The sequence below is a fragment of the Eublepharis macularius genome, chromosome 10 (assembly GCF_028583425.1).
Source record: "Eublepharis macularius isolate TG4126 chromosome 10, MPM_Emac_v1.0, whole genome shotgun sequence".
NCBI lineage: Eukaryota > Metazoa > Chordata > Lepidosauria > Squamata > Eublepharidae > Eublepharis > Eublepharis macularius.
The window spans coordinates 81609932-81629956 of record NC_072799.1 but is presented as its reverse complement, the minus strand read 5'-3'; the positions used below and the strand labels follow the sequence as shown (position 1 = coordinate 81629956).

The 20025-nt window shown below is 42.6% G+C and overlaps 1 protein-coding gene across 4 annotated transcripts in view; it reads right to left on the bottom strand.

Moving 5' to 3' along the window:
• The window catches only part of MTUS1 (microtubule associated scaffold protein 1), a 154943-nt gene that overhangs the window by 126675 nt on the left and 8243 nt on the right, over positions 1-20025 (bottom strand). For 2 of the 4 annotated variants that reach the window (XM_054989686.1, XM_054989690.1), the window contains exons 1-2: positions 11280-11630; positions 10788-10867 (exon numbers count right to left, since the gene is read on the bottom strand). The exons of the other annotated variants lie outside the window; for them this stretch is intronic. The gene's annotated coding sequence lies outside the window, so the exon portion shown is untranslated. Of the gene's footprint in view, positions 1-10787; positions 10868-11279; positions 11631-20025 lie in introns of those variants that run through there. 4 annotated transcript variants of the gene reach the window in all.

Genomic DNA, 20025 nt, shown 5'->3' with positions numbered 1-20025 from the left:
ACGTGCCACCCCCCTCCAAGAATGGCTGACTCCTCAGTCCTTGAGCAGCTTTTGTCATTGACCAGCAGCCTTGCATTCTTGTCTGGATTGAACTTCAGTTTATTGGCCACCCCATTACCATCTCCAAGCACTTGTTCAGGACTTCCACAGTTCCACTTGACTCAGTAGTTAAGGAGAAGCCCTTAACATATCCTCAGGATGATTACAAAGCCACTGTGTTACTCTGCTGTAGCCAAATAAAAGTCCTGCAGCACCTAAAAGACTAACACCCTATTTATTCCAATATAAACTTTCATGAGTCCTATCTGAAGATGTGAGCCGTGACTCATGAACGCAAATACTGAAATAAAAGTTGCTGGTCTTTTAAGGGTCCACTATCCTTAGCATCCAACCAAACGGAGAATTACAAAAAGGAACAATTCCCTTTACTGCTGGCTTTTTGCATTTTTACCCCCCAAAAGTGCCTATGAAGTTAGCCTGCACCACCACACTTGCAAACTGGGGGCAAGAATCAAGCTATATTTCACTAGAGGGCTCACGGTGCTACTGAGCCTAGCAGAAAATAGAGCGCTCTCGGGCCTACCAAAAAACCGAACTCTGCTATCTTTCATTCCCTTTGTTAAGTGCTTAAGTTACAGGAATAAGAACTAGAAATGACTTAACTATATATTTAACTACAAACTGTGTTTACAGATTTAAATTAATGTTTATTGCATGCGACCAAAGGCTATCACGATTAAGCAAAGACAACATCTAAGTAAAACATGAACAATAAGTGATAAAACTATATTGTTAAAAACACATAAAAGACCATTAAAACACATTAGCACCTTCGTTATACACAGGTGAAGGAGACTCTCAACCATTAAGCACAGCTCAAGCCTGCATTTTCTTAGCTGCCAGGGCAAACTATGCTACTCTTGCCCGGTCTCAATATACGAGACTGGCTCTTTAAGATCGATGCTGCGTTGGGCAGAAGTACAACTCTCTGTTCCAAATTCTCCCTGGTTCAAGTTCTTCAACAGGGACCATGGCAGAGCCTCTTATTTGAACAAAACCACCTTCCCTAGTCTTCGAATGGCTTTAACGTTTCTGAGGTTTCAAACCATGCTCTGAGCCAGGGCTTTTTTTCAGGGGGAACGTGGGGGAACGGAGTTCCGGAACCTCTTGAAAATGGTCACATGGCTGGTGGCCCCACCCCCTGATCTCCAAACAGAGGGGAGTTTAGATTGCCCTCCACGCTGCTGTCCAATCTCAACTCCCCTCTGTCTGGAGATCAGGGGGCAGGGCCACCAGCCATGTGACCATTTTCTCCTAGGGCAACCCACTGAGTTCCACCACCTCTTTTCCCAGAAAAAAAGCCCTGCCCTGAGCCATGTCAGATGGTTGTAATACACAAATAACAACTGCTGACCATTTTGACATTTGTGGAGCTTCAGTCCCCAAAGACTTTTCACACTATGTTTTGTTCTGCCCTTTGCATACAGAGCCCAGAAACAAATTTCTTGGTGAAAATCTTTAAAAACATTGATTATTCTTCTGTGATGCAAAAGCTAACCTTCCTTCTTTTTGATTTGGATCCTCATGTCTCTTACAGAATAGCTTACAGATTTCGTAAATTTACAGATTTTGTTTTAGATTACAATGAAATAATTTTGCAAAGGACATGTGTAAGGTTGACAGCTCTAGCAAAGCAAAGATGATAAAACCCCCGTTACCAGCAACCAACAACAAAGCTGATTGATATTGTAACTGCATGGGAGAGAATGAGAAGCAAAGACCAAGCATAAAGCTCCCGAGTTCCATGGAACTCCAGCTGTCAAGATTCAGGCACACAATAAGAACTCCTGTACTTCCAGACAGCCGTGGCTCGTTCAAAAGAAGTGTACATTTTGAAGCCATAGAAAAACACTTTTCTATAAAATTGTACTTTTGTTGGGAAATTCAAATATAGATAATATTTAAACTTATTTTACTGTTTTACACATTGTTTACATCTTATGTAATACTGTACTGTTCAGCAATTTTTTGAGATTTAAAAGTATCAATACTTCAGTTTTCCATAAGCAAAGATGTGAATATATCCAGGGAAGGGAGGGTGCAAACTGCTATGCCATATGCTACCTTGTCACAACTATTACAGTTTTTGCCATCTAAGAAGAAGGGGAAAAATACAAGTGGGAAAACAGAAAATACATTTTGAACCAAAAAGAGTATTTGAACAGAAACAGTCTCAAAGAGTGACAAATGGACAAGCAGCATATTTGGATAGAGTTAAACAATGAACTCTTCAGTATGCTGCATATAATACATACCATAGTGTACTAACTCCAGACAAAATAACTCACTTTTAAGCAACATATCATATAAAATAAATTGTATGTCAACAGTATACACAGGACTTATCTAATGTGGTAGGGTTGTACCATTTTGAATAAAACCTTGTCCCAAAAAAACATTTCACTCTTTCCAAAAGAAAAAAAAAATCTTTCATAGGAGTTTCTTTCTAGTGCTTCCCAAAATTGGAAAAACTAAAAGATGTCTTTGGAGGAAAAATAGTTTCCCTGAAAATGTTTCTTTTGAGCTTTTCCACATCTGTCGAGTTTGTGGGGGACTCAGGGACTTCACACGGCCATGTATGACCATTGACTACCTAGTACAGTAGAAGAGACAGGAGGGCTGTACTGTAAAGAAGTCGTTTCAAAAAGGTGAATTAAGGATAGGGGGACTACTACTATGTACTGTCAGTTGGCTGTTAGTATGATCCTACTAAGTAGTTACTGCATTGTTTAATATGTCTGGTTTAGAATTGTTTATACACTGTAGTAAAGAGTCCAGTAGCACCTTTAAGACCAACAAACTTTATTGTAGCACAAGCTTTTGAGAACCACAGCTCTCTTCGTCAGAGGCATCTGCCTCTATCGAAGAGAGCTGAGGTTCTCAAAAGCTTATGCTACAATAAAGTTGGTTAGTTTTAAAGGTGCTACTGGACTCTACTATTTTGCTACTACAGACTAACACGGCTCTGTATCAGATCTGTATCAGATTTCTGCTTGTCTTCAAACCTCTACACATTTGAACCTGTATAACGTATTGGGTTGCTTGTTAAATGTCCCAGCTGTTGATTGTATTGACTTACACTGCGTTATCCACCTTCAATCTTAGTGAGAAAGGCAAAATATAAATAATATGGGTTCATTTTGTAGAAAAAGAGCTCAGGAACTCATTAGCATAAAACATAATGGGCCCCAAATGACTAAAAATGGCCATTTTGGGCATGTTTTGGCCTGGATCAGGCTCAAAATGGCCCAGATCGGGTTGGTGCTGGGCAGGGGAGGGATCCCCCGCCAGGCACCGACCCAATCCTGGTGGAATCGGCCCTGACCCTGATTGAAACTGGTCCCCAAAGGCCAAAAATGGCCATTGGGGGCCCCGTTTGGGCCTGGATCAGGGCCAAAACAGCCCTGGTCAGTGCCAAGCAGTGCCAGGTCAGTGCCAGGCAGGGGAGGGTTCCCCACCTGGCACCGACCTGATCCTGGCTGTTTTGGCCCAGATCCCAGCAGAAAATGACCCCAAATGGCTGAAGATTGCCATTTTGGGCCTGTTTGGGCCCAGATCGGAGCCAAAACAGCCGGGACTGGGGCACTGCCAGGAGGGGGAGGGTTCCCCCACCCAGCACCGACCTGATCTGGGCCATTTCAGCCCCGATCCAGGCCAAAGCGAGCCCAAAATGGCCCATTTGGGCCCGGATCGGGGCCTAAACGGCCAGGAACGGGTCGGTGCCGGGTGGGAGAGGCTTCTCCCACCTGGGACTGACCCGATCCAGGCCTTTTCAGGCCCGATCCACACCATTTTGGCCCCAATCCAGGCCAAAACTGGCACAAAATCACCCAAAATGGCTATTTTGGGCCCGTTTCGGCCCGGATCAGTGCTGAAATGGCTGGGATCGGGGCGGTGCTCAGCGGGATCGGGTTGGTGCCTAAATGACCCGAAATGTCCAAAAGTCAGATGAACGGGGCCACCTGACTGTTGGGGAAACTGCCAGAATGGTACTCCAGCACGTTCCCCCAGGAAATGAGCCCTGTAAATAATATACATCCTCTTCAGATCCAGTTGGTTGCAAAATGACTGGAGATAAATTTGCCATTGAGGAAAACAAGATGCTTCTGGACAGCTCACCACTGCCTGGCCTGCCTGGCTGTTGCGTGTGTAAAAATCAAAGCAAAACACACAAACTTTGGTGTAGGTTGAGTCACTACAGTCTCATTTCCTGGATTTGGTTCAGTGTTCCTGAAGCAGCTTTAAAGAGCCGAATCAAGTTGTGTGTGTAATTTCAGCTCATTTCTTTCTGTTATGCTCACCCTTTATAGGAACTACCCAGTAGAATCAAACTTATAGCAAGAATAGTGAAGTCTAGGGTAAAGGTAAAGGTAGTCCCCCTGTGCAAGCACCGAATCATTACTGACCCATGGGGGGACGTCACATCACGATATTTTCTTAGAAGACTTTTTGTTACAGGGTGGTTTACCATTGCCTTCCCCAGTCATCTACACTTTACCCCCAGGAAACTGGGCACTCATTTTACCAACCTCAGAAGGATGGAAGGCTGAGTCAACCTTGAGCCGGCTACCTGAACCCGGCTTCCCCCAGGATCGAACTCAGGTCATAAGCAGAGCTTGGGCTGCAGTACTGCAGCTTACCACTCTGTGCCACGGGGCTCCTAGTGAAGTCTACAGTTCCTCAGAGTTTACAGTGATAATAAGTAAACTCTGCAGTCCCTTCTTATCCCTTTACTGATGGGTCTCTTGTAGGGCTGCCAGGTCCACTGGTGGGAGCAGAAGATCCCCCACCCCCAGCCTCTGCCTCCCGCCACCACTCATCTAGCTAGCGGGGGGCGGGGGGAGGGAGGAGAAGGCCTAGGAAAAAAGGCCTGGGAAGCAAAAAATCTCCCAAGCCAGCATGCAGTGGGTGCATTCCCACCGGTCATGAATACGTCACACCCTGCCACAAGTTTACCCACTTTGCATGAGAGAGAAAATCCTAAATGTAAGTGCCAGGTTCCTCCTCTGCCAGGAAGGTAAGTGAACCTGGCAATCCTAGTCTCTTGAGACCACTTGTCATGTCTGTAGCCCCTACATCCATGTCATTATTCTAGGGGATGCTAATTGCTAATACTGTGTTGCTGTGTTTTGATTTCATATTGCAAATGCTATGTGCATCACTTTCCTTTCTCCCTCTCCCAGCCTGAGAACACAGCTGGGTAATCTATTTCTTTGAAGCTCACCGAAATGACCTTGGGGTGTCTGAAAATGTTACCGTTTCTTTCTGTCTTGTCTAGCTGATGTATAAACTCCAGCAAAAGTTTCCCAAACTTCTTCCCGCTCAAAACTGGTGGGTTGGGGGGGGGGAAATGTTTGAGTATTTAGACCTGTACTTTCCTCAAGCCTCTATTCCTCTCAAGGAAGCTGCACTGCCTAGAAGCTTTCTTGTTTCTAAGTAAGCTGTGGACCTGTATATGGAAATGATCTGATTTCTGAATAAAAAGCCATTTAACCAGGAACCTGTGTCTTGATGCAATGGCCCAGAGATCTGCCTGCTGTATCCTGTCATCCATAACCTGACACCACTTCCTTATAGTACAACCCTCCTATCTAAAAAAGCCCTCTTGAACAGTTCAGTTTTGCATCATTTGCGGAAGGCCAGGAGAGTGGAAGCTCTCCTAACCTCCTCAGGTAGACCATTCCACAAAGTGGAGGCCACCTCAGAGAATTCATGTGTACTGGCAGCTATTGATTTTTCCCATGTGCAAGGTGATGCCCGAAGAAGGCCCAATACTTTAAATCAGAGAGCACTAAAGAGGCTCTGAAAGAAAAATTGCTGTGTGTGATATGCGCTTTCATTCCACTTTTGCCTCTGGTAAACACACTTTTTTATTCTAAGCGACTGCCTGGGTTTGGACTTATCATGGGTAGATCAGGGAGGATTTGGGAACTTCGTTACGGCATTTTCTGAACTTGCACCTGTTATGGTTGGATCTGTTGGAACGGTGCTCATGGAAGGGGCTCCATGTCCCCCGGGAAAGTGGATTTGGCCAGGAGAAGGGTGGTCAAGGCAGCAGAGAGCTTTGTTGAGGCAGAATGCTGCCGTATTAAGTCACCCGTCATCCAGATACTTCATTTTGAGTGAAGGCATTGTTCTGTCTCGACGGGGTGCACCTGTCCAGTTGGATACAGGATGTTTGGTTACTGGACATTCGAAACAGCCTGTGGAGATGACTGCAGCTTTAGAAGCTTTGGCAGGATCCATTCTGGGGCTTTTGTGGCAGTTTGGCATGGGGGCATGGATCGATTGCAGAGAAACGGGTTTGGTGGCTGGGCTGTTTTTCCTTTGTCACAACTTTAGTGGAGGCCGTTTGGTACGGGGCATGGGGCACGGATCCTTTGGGAGAAATACAGCCTGTGTGTACCATTCCCCCAAAGCTGAGGATCCTCTTAAGGCATCTTGGGGTGTGAGACACAGTGGGGGAAAGCCCAGCTCAGGACATGGTCCCTCCCAGGTGGCAGGGGAACCACGCAGAGGTTTATGCCCATGTGAATTCCCACTGGCTGTCATCCTACATTTCTCCCCTCAGCAGGTGGGCTGAGGGTGTCATCAGCTGGCAGGTAGGTCAGCCGATGTTTGGATCCGAGCCCCACACAGTGCCAATGCTCCATAAGCTGTAATCAATACAGTTGTGACCTTTTAAATCCCATCTGGTGTTTCTGTGTCTTCTATCACATTGCTCTTGCCCTCCACCTCAAGCTGGCCCTGCAAAAAAAAAAAAAACCTGCTTCCCTTTCGACAGATATATGTACACACCCTCTTAGAACTAAGCTTGATTTTATATAACCAAAGAGTTAATACCGAAGCATTCTGCATTAACCTAATGGTTTCTCAACCACAATTATTCCTTCCTAAAAGTGCACTTCTCTTCAGTCAGATATCTGGCACTGGAAGCAGGCAAATTCAGTCCTTGGGCTGAAAGCGTTTCACTTTGTCTGCATTCCAGATACAAATAGATTGTGTAGGTGCTGTACAGCAGACACAACAAGTTTTAAGTTTCTTTAAGGGCAAAAACAGTTTTAAAGCACAGGAATACTCTTCGAAACCCCGTTTGTGCTACAGCTATCATTTCAGCAGCAACAGCAGCTTCTGCAAACGTAGTCACAATGGTATTTGGGCCGAAGCCAGTTCTTAAAGGGATCCAAGCCAATAATTTGGGAGGGCCAGAAGCAGAGAGAGATGTTTTCTTCTTTAAAAGTTAACCACAGTCATTTTTAATTAAGGTTGCATACAGTGTTAAACTCACACAGGCCACACAGCTAGATACTTATTTGAGTACAAAAAAGCAGTCTTGTTACAGCAGATTACGTTATAGGAATCTTGTTTTGTTTATATTATCAGAAATGATATTCCCAGGCATACAAGTAGTCACTTCCTTTTTCTAAATGAAACATTTGAATTTGCCATCTGCATTACATCTCTACTGCCACTGTCACACAGGAAGCAGCTTACAATTATCTACAGTGCAGTATTATCCAATTTAAACATGCATTATATTAAAGTCTTTGAAATCAGTAACAATGAACAGGGCTACTAAACAAAGCTTGCTGTGTTTTGGAGAGTATCCCAAAAGAGCCCCCCCCCTACCTTTCTTATAATGGATTGCAGTGACATTTTAAAAATAGGATACAAAAACCCACAATTTTTTTTCAAAAAAAAAATCTAGTGCTATTTTAGAATGCTGAGGATATTAATTAGTGATAGTTTTGAAGAAATTGGATTACATCCAACCCTATTCCCCCATCAATATACAGAATTACTCAGTAAGGGCAAATTTAATACCAAGAAGTTTGGAGTAGTGGTTTAGAACGGCAGGACTCCAATCTGGAGAACCAGGTTTCATTCTCCAGCCCTCCACTTGAAGACAGCTGGGTGACCTCCCAGAGCTCTCTCAACCCCACCCATCTCACCGAGTGATTGTCGTCGTGAGAATAGTAACACACTTTATAAACCGCTCCGAGTTGATGTTAAGTTGTCCTGAAGAGCAGTATATAAATCGAATGCTGTTATTATTATTAAACATTGTATCATTTGTTTTTCTAATATGGTACGAATAAAGTCCTTCAGATACAGCAGAAAAGACATGCATGCTATGCTGCAGAACAGAATTTCTATCACATGGCTCATCTGATTCTAGATTTACCTTGGGGTTAAGGGCAGAAGCCAAGATTGCTTTCACTGACACCCACCCAATTTATTACAAGAGAAAAGGTCCAACACAACCCTTAAAAGTTCACTCGTCTATTGAACACCATTCGTACTTTGTCTATACCATACCATTCACTAGCCAATCCTAAAACAGATTCTTATTTTAAGCTACAATTTCTTCAGAATCTGGTTTCACTGGCCCAGTGACATAGTGAGAGAAATACATATCCCTTAGGTATGTGGAAGTCTGACCTCATAAGCAAACCAAGCACATATTTATTCTCCACTGTCTGACCAAAATCTCACTACTTCAGTAAGAAACATGAACTTAGGCATTCTACTAGATGTTTCATAAGCAGGGGGAACGTGGGGGGACGGAGTTCCGGAACCTCTTGAAAATGGTCACATAGCTGGTGGCCCCGCCCCCTGATCTCCAGACAGAGAGGAGTTGAGATTGCCCTCCAGACAATCTCAACTCTCCGCTGTCTGGAGATCAGGGGGCGGGGCCACCAGCCATGTGACCATTTTCTCCGCGGGCAACCCACTGAGTTCCACCACCTCTTTTCCCAGAAAAAAAGCCCTGGCTACCACTGAATATAAATGAACGTCACAAATTATCATCTGAAGTGAAACACCACAGTCAAACGGTATGGTTACTGCTTTCATCTTATTTAAGGACAGTGTGGGAAATATATTTTTTTATTTATTTATTTTATCGTATTTATATTCCGCCCTCCCCGCAAGCAGGTGGATAACAGCATTAAATGGATTTAATGTAAGATTTTATGTACCTTTATGTGCCTTCTATCACTGTTATGCACTTTTACTATTCTCAGGAGCTAATGTAGTATTTGTAACGAAGCTTGCAAGAAAATGAGACTTGATACAAAAGACCAAAGCAGAATGTATGTTATACACATGTAAATTACTGTGAGAAGGGGTGCTGGATGTAACTTTAAGCACATTCCTAGGGAAGGGAGCGCACTTCTCTTCCACGGAACCAAGAGAAATATTCTCCGCTTGAAGCCCACAAGGTTGCCAGAAGCAACAACGGGGCACCTTTACTAAATGTTACATAGACCAAAGGAATGGGCATGAATGAGAAGCCTATGAAAGAGATGTGTGGGAAAGGAAGAAAGATGTTCCTTTCAGAGACAGAACCAAGGACAGATAAGATAAAGAAATGGCAATCGGGAGATTGTAACTATGCTGTTGACCTAAGTTGTTTCTTCCAATGAGAATACCCTTACACACTTGTATCATGAGAGGTGGTTGCCCACTTGAGCCAATGGGGACCACTGTTTTTTCTGAGCCAATGGAATAACAAATATTATAATTAACCAAAAGGTATTAATTGCTTTGTACTGCAACTGTAGCTTTGATGAGCATTGGACACGTGGGGACCTTTCACTCTTTCTGTAACCATCGTTCCTCCATCGTTTAATAAACGTTATAGATTGCTTCATCCGCAGGACTACGTGTCTGTGTCTTATTATTTTTTTAAGTATTATTATTTTATTATTTTTATTATTATTATGATTGGCTAAAAGGACATTCGGGACACCAGTTGTGTCCAACAACAGAAAGAATAATTGATGCCAAGAATGCACCTCTGTTAAGAGATAATGGTTTATGAAGCACTCATGTACTATAAGGCTGTTTCAAGTTGTAAAATATGCCTTTAAAATCATGTCCTGATTCCAAGTTATTTTCACAAGGAGAGCTTCTAAACCATTCAATCACGGCTTGGTACATTTAGTGACATTAAAACTATTTAATTAAATCCTAGCTACAAAGCATTGACAGCCTTTGTGTAATCATGTTCTATACATATAAAATAAAGCTTAAAACAAAAAGCTATTTACACTGTTAACCTTTCAACTTTTAAGACAGCCGAAGTCTGAAATTCTTCTTCAGGGAAAAGCCCTAATGTCATGGAAAAGTCATCACCATTAACTTCTCCAACGTATCTCAAACCAACAATCTTAGATACTCCGCTTGTTTGAGTGTTTCCACAATCAGAAGAGATTTCTAGCTACAGAACATGACTTCCTTGCCTCCAGCTGCAGCCCAAACTCAACCCCCCCCAACCTCCCCCCACTATGAATCTGGTCCTCTGGATCTCAGCCGTTCAGTTGCTCCTATTAATTCTTCATATGCAATATCAGTAAGAATATTCAGAATGCCTTCCCAAGACCAACAGTTTAGTCCAGGACTCCACACACACATTTTCTATCCAGATGGAGTAGCATTTGGGGGGGGGGGGGTTAAGAACAGAAACGTATCATAACATGCTTTGTTGAAAGGATAGATATAGACTTCAAAATAAAATTCGCGTGCCATTGATCCCCTTAAAAATTCATTGATTGCAGTTCTGTTTGAAGAAGCATTAAGCATTCTTTTAAAACTTTTTTGGAAAGATGTCAGTGTCTCTACAGAAAACATAAGAAACAGCAAGACCAAGATAGCTGAATTCATCTTGGTACACAAGAACCTGGGGAAAGGCATACTAAAAAAATGTTTAATTTCACTCTTACCTCTTCAGCAAGGCTAAAGCAGTTATATTTCATTCTGGCCATATTTCATTCTTGCTTACTTGCTATTTGCTAGTTTGATCCTAATTGGGAAAAAACATTGGAACTAGTTCTGGCAAAGTCATTTGCTGCTTTTCAAGATAGCCTAGATCAGCAACACGAACTTCCTTAGAATGTGTTTATTTTCAAGAATAGAACATCTTAATACTAATTATCATGATCAAATATGTTTTTCAGTGCCATATGTTAGGACAACCGTCTAATAAGGTTCATAACCTGTCCAGTTTGAAAAAATACTTCATAATCTATGCTGCTGTTAGTTAACCTTATTAGATACGTTTTACTACCAATGATGCCATTAAAGCAGCCAAAGTTATTTTTTTACCCAAACAAAATCCATTCCATAATAATCAAAGTGAATTGTTCAAAGCTTAAAAATTATTAGTGCTGGAACAAATTTTCTCACAACTTAAGTAGTTTAAATGAAGTACTCACCATCTCTTTATTTGCTTAAAAAACTACTCTGTATGGTTTGCTGCTACATTAGGGCACATTAGCAAAGAAGTCACTGCTAGAAAAGGAAAAATCCAAAGCAGATTTGACAAAGAATCTTAGACTGCTCTATTCAGAGACCATTTCAGCCGAGCAGCCGCAACAGGGCAAAGTTTAGTAACTTTTTCCCCCTGCTCAAGAATTTTCCTGGGATTTGCTGCCAGCTGTGCATCACGGACTAGTTGTTTGCCAACAGTTCTGTACCCAGTAGCTCTTGCCAAACCCTCCATGGCTTTTAAGAAGGGATAATGGCACACAGGCTTTCTTGTGCCCTGCAATCGTTGTTAGCACCATATCCTAGCTACAGCAAAAGGAAAGGGCAGCTTGATAAAATGAGCAACTGGTTAGCCATCAAGCTGTGGGAGGAGCTATGGACTATCGGCATTCCACATCGCCTAGCAACTGCAAGAGAACATGATTGCCAACTAGTCTTTGAATCTTGGGAGAAACCCAACACTGTCAAACTGCTACCTACATATTTGCTTCCCTTCAGAAATGTGTATTTTGATTGAAGATGATCAGAGAACTTCACAAAAGTTTTTATGCATGAAGTAGCGTTAAGTGGAGTTTTGAGCATTAACATCTTTTCTTTTTAAGGTGCTAAGCAGACAGTAATCACTCATTAATACAAAAGGCCATTTTGTTGTAACATATTTCCCTGCCTATTTCACCTAAAGAGAAACAACGGTGTAAACACAACAAGGAGGACTGGGGTCTTAATTAAGCACACTTACTTGCAAGTAAATTCCACCTGAAGATTTGGCATTAAGAGTGCTTTCAATAAAAGAATGTAAAGAGTACATTTTTAGATCTTAGCTTTAAAGAGAAATGACAGAAATAAATCCATAATTCTCCTGCTTTTATGAGCCAATCCGCATCAAATTATAATTTATCACCAGCTATAAAATGTTGCCAACTCTAGGTTGGGCATAGGGTTGCCAGCTCCAGGTTGGGAAATTACTAGTGATTTAAGGGGTAGAGCATGAAGAAGGGGGTGGGGGAAGGGAAAGACCTCAGCAAGGTATAATGCCTGGACCGCTATGGAGGGAAGTTTTAATTCCAGGAGATTTCTGGAGATCTGGGACACAGTCTGGGAACAGTGGAGTTTGGGAGGGGGACGGGAGCCCACCAGGGGGGTTTAATGCCATACAGTCTACCTCCAAAGCTGCCCTTGTCTCCAGGAAAACGTACCCCGATTGCAGCTGTAATTCCAGGAGAACCCCAGGCCCCACCTGGAGATTGGCAACCTTAGCTTCATAGTTTGAACGAAATGTCTCATTCCCTGCAACTACCACTATGAGCGGAAAAGATTTCTATGGAATTTTTACACAAACACCAGCCTGAACTCAAGCGGATCAGATATTTCAAAGACACCTCTGTTAGGAAGAAGGAAGTCCACTTGGTATGGTTTAACTCCTCGATGGCACAGCCACATCAGTGTTCTAACAGCCATTCCTTCCTACATGGGAATTGTAGTTCTAGTTCTGTGAAGGATGGTGTTATAAATATAACAATTCTAAGAGCCAAGCTCCAAGTGACGAATGACACTTGAACGGCAACTGAATAGATTCATGTGTATTCCTCCCTGTTCGCTCGCGCTCCACTTGCGCTCCACTTGATCATGATTAGCAACCTTAGCTTCGTAATTCACTTCATGATCAAGTGGAGCGCAAGTGGAGTGCAAGCGAACAGGGAGGAATACACGTGAATCTGTTCACTAGCCGTTCAGGTGTCATTCGTCACTTGTAGCTTGGCCCTAAGTGAACTAAAATTCCTTGGGTTCTTTGGAGATAGGACCAAGCAGTTATATGTGCAGTTGGTCATACCTAAATCTTACGTATACTTCGCTAGTGTACGTATTAATAACCTACCTTTGTAATATCCTACACTAAGAACCCTGTTATTTAAAAAAACCAAATAAAAAACCAAATGTAAAGACCAAGTATTCTTGATCAAAATATTATTTGTATTATTAAATAAAAATGAAAGAACTAAGGACTAAAGTAGGATTCCCTGCCAGTGGCAGGCAAACTTCTGGGGGCTTGCCTCATTGCCTGCTGATCCTCTAGTGATCAGCGGGAGGTGGCAAGCCCCCCCAAAAGTCGCCTGCCACCAGCAGACACCTTGGGAACATGTGCGGCATGCTCACTCCCGGGGGCATTATGACATCACTTCCTGAAGTGACATTGTTGCTCTGGCCACAGGCATGCTCCCACACTTCGCTGGGGCCAATTTTGGAAGTGAAGTCATCATACATCCAGGAATTGCTGGAAGTGAAGTCATCACACATGCGCTGGGGAGTGGGTATGTGCTTTGAGCGCACATGAAAACACATGGAGACAACACAAAGTAAGCGCCAGGTCCCCCCTCTCGTTAGGAGGGTTAGAGGACCTGGAAACCCTAGACTCAAAGGCTATTTAAATCATAGTTTGGAACCTATTTATGTTTGAATCTCAAATTCCAATTTGAAGCAGCACTGGACTGCATTTCATCTTATTACCTTTCAGACTTTGAACAGCTTCTTCTGTAATGCAGATGCTTGCTCAACGGGTTTTTAAAAGTAAGAACTACCACTTGCACACAGTTAAAATGGCTCCCTTGCACATCGAAAGACAGTAGACTGCACATTTGAAAACCTCCAGTGACCTTATTTGTTTGGTGTAAGGCAACCTCAAGAAGCAAATGGGGGAGGGGAATGAAGTGCCAAGCTTCTCCCCCAAGCTAGTTCCTATTACTACTCAGGGCTTTTTTTCTGGGAAAAGAGGTAGTGGAACTCAGTGGGTTGCCCTCGGAGAAAATGGTCACATGGGTGGTGGCCCCGCCCCCTGATCTCCAGACAGAGGGGAGTTGAGATGGCCCTCCGCGCCGCTCTAAACTCCCCTCTGTCTGGAGATCAGGGGGCGGGGCCACCACCCATGTGACCATTTTCAAGCGGTTCCGGAACTCCGTTCTACCGCGTTCCAGCTGAAAAATGCCCTGTTACTACTACAGCTTCAAGTTACCAAGTAGCTCTTTTGGTATTCTGGCTTATTTTTTTCATCTAGTATTATATACACTTTTGAACTAATTTTTAAAAGAAATTTTAAGATTTCCTCTCCTGCCTCAAGCATAAAACCATGTTTCTACTTCCCAAAATAATGATGAAGCTTTTACTAACAAGTTTTTAAGCAGGGCTTCAGTTTTTGTAATATAAAAGCTGTAAAACCAGTTTACTTCCTTATACTTCAGTGCCATACTGGCTGAGAAAGAGCAACTTGGCTGTGTTTTTTTTAATTTCTAAAGTAGTAAATTTGTAAGAGGTAAAGTAACCAACCACCCCACTATAGAAACTAAAATCACCCTACGTTGCTTATAAATAACTGAACAGTATTAATAGTCGGTTTACTCTAACGGTGCTGCACACACAAGCTCTAAATATAACCTAACATTAGTGCTATTGAGCGACCTCTGCAGAACGCATCTTATCAATATGCCTACTCTAAGCATACGTCAACTTGATGTGAATAGGGCGGTGTCTCCCACAATTTTTATTCAATTGGCTCCCATCACTGGAAACCAAGTAAATGCTAATGTAAAACATATATTATCTCTTCCTTAGTTACTGTTAATATCTTGTACACTAATTATCTCAATTCAATATTGAGAAACAAGACATATTGGTGCTTTCAACTATTCTTATGCCCTCTACGTCACTAAAAGCAAAGCAACTAGGCAGGTATTGAGATACAGCACACTCGGTGATAACAGGTAAGAACGTAAGACTCCTGTGAGGCATAGGGTTGCCAGCTCCAGGTTGGGAGATTCCTGGAGATTTGAGGGGTGGAACCTGGGGAGGGGAGGGACCTCAGCTCCTTTCCAAGGCAGGCATTTTCTTCAGGGGAACTGAGCTCTGTCGCCTGGAGATGAGAGATGTTTCCGTGAGATCTCCAGCCATCACCTGGAGGCTGGCAACCCTAGTTAGTCATGAGACTCCCTGAACCCCATTCCACAGTAACAATTCAAGCAACATTAGAACTTTTTAACATAGATCAAGATCCAAAGAATTACTTAGGTTACAGTCAAGGACTTCTACTACCCATCCCCAACAGAGGTTCCTTTCAAGCATGCCGTATCAGAAATTGCTTTTGGAGCTTTCCTCCAGTTCAAAAACAGTCTTCACTGCAGTAGTTGGAAAGCTGTGATTAGCAAAAAGTAATCTCTGGCTTACCAAACTACCCTTATGGTTCTCTAGATCATTTCCAAACAATCCTATCAATTATTCGTTATCCAAGATCTTGGACCCCTCCCCCCAAAAACGTGCATATTGACTGAATGTCTCCTAATAGGAAGCTGCTAGAGAGAATATAAATGTTACAACAATGTAAGTGCTGCTTCGTTCATACTAGCACTGTTGTATTTCCCAGGAGGAACTGTGTGACAGCAACACCCACTTCCTCTGGAGAGGGGGAAAAAAAAGAGGCTACCGTTACTTTAAATAAATCTTAAGAGTAGGATTGAAAAGGACAGAGTTATTAATGGAAAGTCTCCTGATGGAAGCAGAAGTCTAAAAACAGACTTCAACACTTGCAACATAGCATGTTGACAAAATACCCTCTACCCAATCATACAGTACACTTATGCTCCTACAGCTTAAACACATGTGCTGCATTCTGTTGTACCTAGTTAACAGCATAAAAATTAATACTGCAATGATTTTTCAAAGTAGTGTACTGAATTGACACTTTTCCTACATTCTCACCTTTCCCTTTCTTCTCTCTTTCCCACTCAACCAACTTTTCTTTTATCTGATTCCTCCATCTTCAGTTTTATTTATATTTGTGTGTTATGTGCCATCAAGTCGCCTCCGATCTATGGCAACCCTAAGAAGGAAAGACCTCCCAAACGTCCTATCATTAACAGACTTGCTCAGATCCAGCAAACTGGAGGGCGTGGTTTCTTTTATTGGGTCAAGCCACCTTGTTTTAGGTCTTCCTCTTTTCCTTCTGCCTTCCGCTTTTCCTAGCATTATTGACCTTGTCTTCTCATGATGTGACCCAAGTACAATAGCCTCAGGTTTGTCATTTTAGCTTCCAAGGAGAATTGAGGCTTGATTTGATCTAGTACCCACTTATCTGGCTTTTTGGCTGTCCATGGTATCCGCAACTCTCTCCTCCCACACCATATTTCAAATGAATCAATTTTCCTCCTGTCAGCTTTCTTCACCGTCCAACTTTCACATCCATACATAGTAATGGGGAATACCATAGTTTGGATTATTTTAATTTTGATTCCAAGAGAGACATCTTTATCTTTAAGGATCTTATTTAGCTCCCTCACAGTTGCTCTTCCAAGTCTCAATCTTCTTCGAATTTCTTCACTGCAGTTTAAAGTATTTGTATGCCACCTTTCTACCCAAAAAGGCATCCAAGGCAGTGAACATTATTTCATTAACTTCATTTATATCCCACCTTTTCCCACACTGGGAACCCAAAGTAGGTTACATATTTCTCCTCTCATCCATTCTGTCCTCACAACAATGCTGTAAAAGAGAAAGATTTGTCCAAGTTTAACCTGTGAGCTTCCAAGGCAGAGCGGGGATTTGAACCTGGACCACCCAGATCCTGGTCTGACACTTGAACTGTTATACCACACAGCACTCAGCGTTCCTCTCCTTCCCTTAATCTCCCCAAGGAGTCTGTTTGTGGGAAAAGCCCAGCCAAGTTGCTAAGTCACGCGGTAGCAAGTCAGTCAGGTGAAATGGGTGGTGGGCCACCACTGGGCTCAGCCAAACCATGGAAGTTGTATAGAGGCTGCCACTGGGCCCAAGTGAGTTGTGTAGCATCAAGTTGTACCACTGCGTGAGTTGTGCAAAACATATGGTAGCAAATTGCCCAGTGGCTGCTGCTTAGCCTGGTCCGAATGAGAACTCCCTCGATGGCAGGAAGGAGAAGAGCCTGGAAAGGACTCTCCTCTGCCTTTTACAAACAGTAAACAAAGTTTGAAAGCTGGCAATGTTGTTTTTGTTGTTGCCTATCAACCACCACAATATCCATGCAGCATTCCTATCTTAAAGGTACAGGCACTGTTTCTATTATTTTGGGTAGTTTAACTCCTGAAAGGTAATTTTGTTTAGATGTCAGATTTTTTTGTACACTTGAGACTTTTCTCAGTTTTATAGAACTGTGCGTCTTACCCAGGGCTTTTTTCCTAGGAAAGGAGGTTGCCCTCAGAGAAAATGGTCACATGGCTGGTGGCCCTGCCCCCTGATCTTCAGACAGAGGGGAATTTAGATTGCCCTCCGCTCAGCAGCACAGAGGGCAATCTCAACTCCCCTCTGTCTGGAGATCAGGGGGCGGGGCCATCAGCCATGTGACCATTTTCAAGAGGTTCCGGAACTCCGTTCCACCGCGTTGCAGCTGAAAAAAAGCCCTGGTCTTACCTGCTCATTGCCCTCATCTCAGCATCCAACTATCCACAGATACAGCCATGTTGAGAATTAGATATATTGGTTTTAACACCAACTAGACTTTTGTAAGACAGCTACATTACACAGACAGTTAAAGAGCAATCCATCCCATATTACTCAAAAATAAACCCTTTAAGGACAGCTCCTGCTTTGTACCTCTAGTGATATGGAGCTTAAATTTCCTGAACACAAACTGAAAGACATTAATACTCTGAAACAGAATTAAAAACTGCAAGTCATTTTAAGAGAATTACTAGGTTGAGAACTACTAGGTTGAACCCACACCTGGAAATAAATATCAGTTCCCCTTACCACAGCAGCACCCCCATGTGACACCTCAGGTTCCCACCTTTTTCCCCAATGGGGACCTCATGCAACCGTACATTATTCCTCTCTTCTGTTTTATCTTCATGACAACCCTGTGAAGTAGGCTAGGCTGAGCATGTGTGATGGGCACAAGGTCACCCAACAAGTTCCAGTGGCGGAGGATTCGAACCTAGGTCTCCCAGGTACTGGTCCAACCACTACACTATAAAGGCTCTGTCAGAATCCTTTGCAGCGGAAAATAGAGTGAAAACTATTCTGTGAATAACTATGACGACTGGATTGGGGAGGTAGTTGTGAATTTCCTGCATTGCGCAGGGGGTTGGACTAGATGACCTTAAAGATCCCTTCCAACTCTATGATTCTATGAAATAAATGAAGATGTCACACTGTATCCATCTCAGTTTTTCTATTTCGATTATCATCTCTGAATGTTTTTCGAGAACCCCTGCCACTCATGTCCAGCAGGCCTGTGGCTATAAAGTGCATGAGGAGGGAAGGGCTTAAGGGGCCTACAACAAAATTAATGGAAATAGTGTTGTTGAAGTCTGATTATCACTGCTGGAAATTTTTGAACAAGATATACTACACCGTTCTTTAAAAAGCCATTTGAATGAACATAACCTTACTTTAAAACTGGCATGGTATAGTAGTTAGTGTGTGAGACTAGGATCTGGAGACCCAGATGAACTGGGTGAACTTGGGCTAGTCACTTTCTCTCAGTCTAGAGGAAGAAAGAAATGTAGGCAGCTGTGGATCTCTATCGGGGGGAAAATCAGAGTGTAAAGATATGAACAAATTGAAATATCACTCATTCCAACCCAGAAAATGTTTCACTGGAGTTTTTTTATTGGTTAAAAAATTATTCTATTTTTTTCCTTTGGGGAAAAGAGTAAAAAAGCCTTCACTGGATTGAAAAAGGAGTGGGGGGGTTCCATTTAATTTTTCTGGTTCTCTCTCTTCTGGGCCTTTGTGTGTCTAGTATCTCCAAGCAAGAAAAAAATTGAGTCGCAGAGCATGTAAGAAACAGACACACAAAGGAGCATGCAGGTGTAACATGCAGAGAAAGGGGTTCACCAACTCCTGGTCCAAATTGTCAGCCTCTGGGTATCTTTTGTACCAATGTTTTTAAAATTCCCTTTTCAACAATCAAAAGTTTTGATGCTAAGTATGGGAAAAATGCAGACAACAACGGGAATGAGGAAGAACTGAGAAGGAGAAAGACATAAGCATTCATCACATAGCAACACTTCTCAATTTCAAAGCTGCTTCTTTCCAGCTAAATGTAGTCATTAGGCTTTTCCTGCATACATGTGTTTATTACTCACTACTTTCAGGGCTGGTTTGCACATGGATACACAGTACTGAATTACTCAGTAACTGATGCTGGCTCTGTTTATTTCTTGCGCACCCGAAGATACATAAAGTATGATGATTCAGTCTACCAAAAAAAAGTCCGTTATTCATTAGGGGAATATCAATGCAAATTTCAATAGGTTCCAGTGTGGTATCTTCATGAACTTGGGAAGCAGGCAGCTAATATTTCATCGTCAAGTTCATTAACAAACCAGTTGATTTGTTGCATTCTCTTTTTGGATTATCAATGGAGATATAAAACAAAAAAGGACCTGTCACTGGCCCCTCAGGAAAGGCAGGGGAGAACCAGAGACGAAGGGCCCGATTTCCCCAGTTTCTCAGGAGCTCATTTGATTATTAAGTGCTCCAAAATAATAGCCCACATACACTGACCAAGTAGCTACCACCATCTGCCAGTTTGAGATCTGAGGCAAAGTCCGATGTACTTTGTAAAGTACTTCAGAGTCTCTCTGGACATTCTCCCCCCATGCAATTAAATATGCAGCTTGGCTCACTTAATAACAACAACATTCAATTCATATACTGCCCTTTGGGATAACTTAA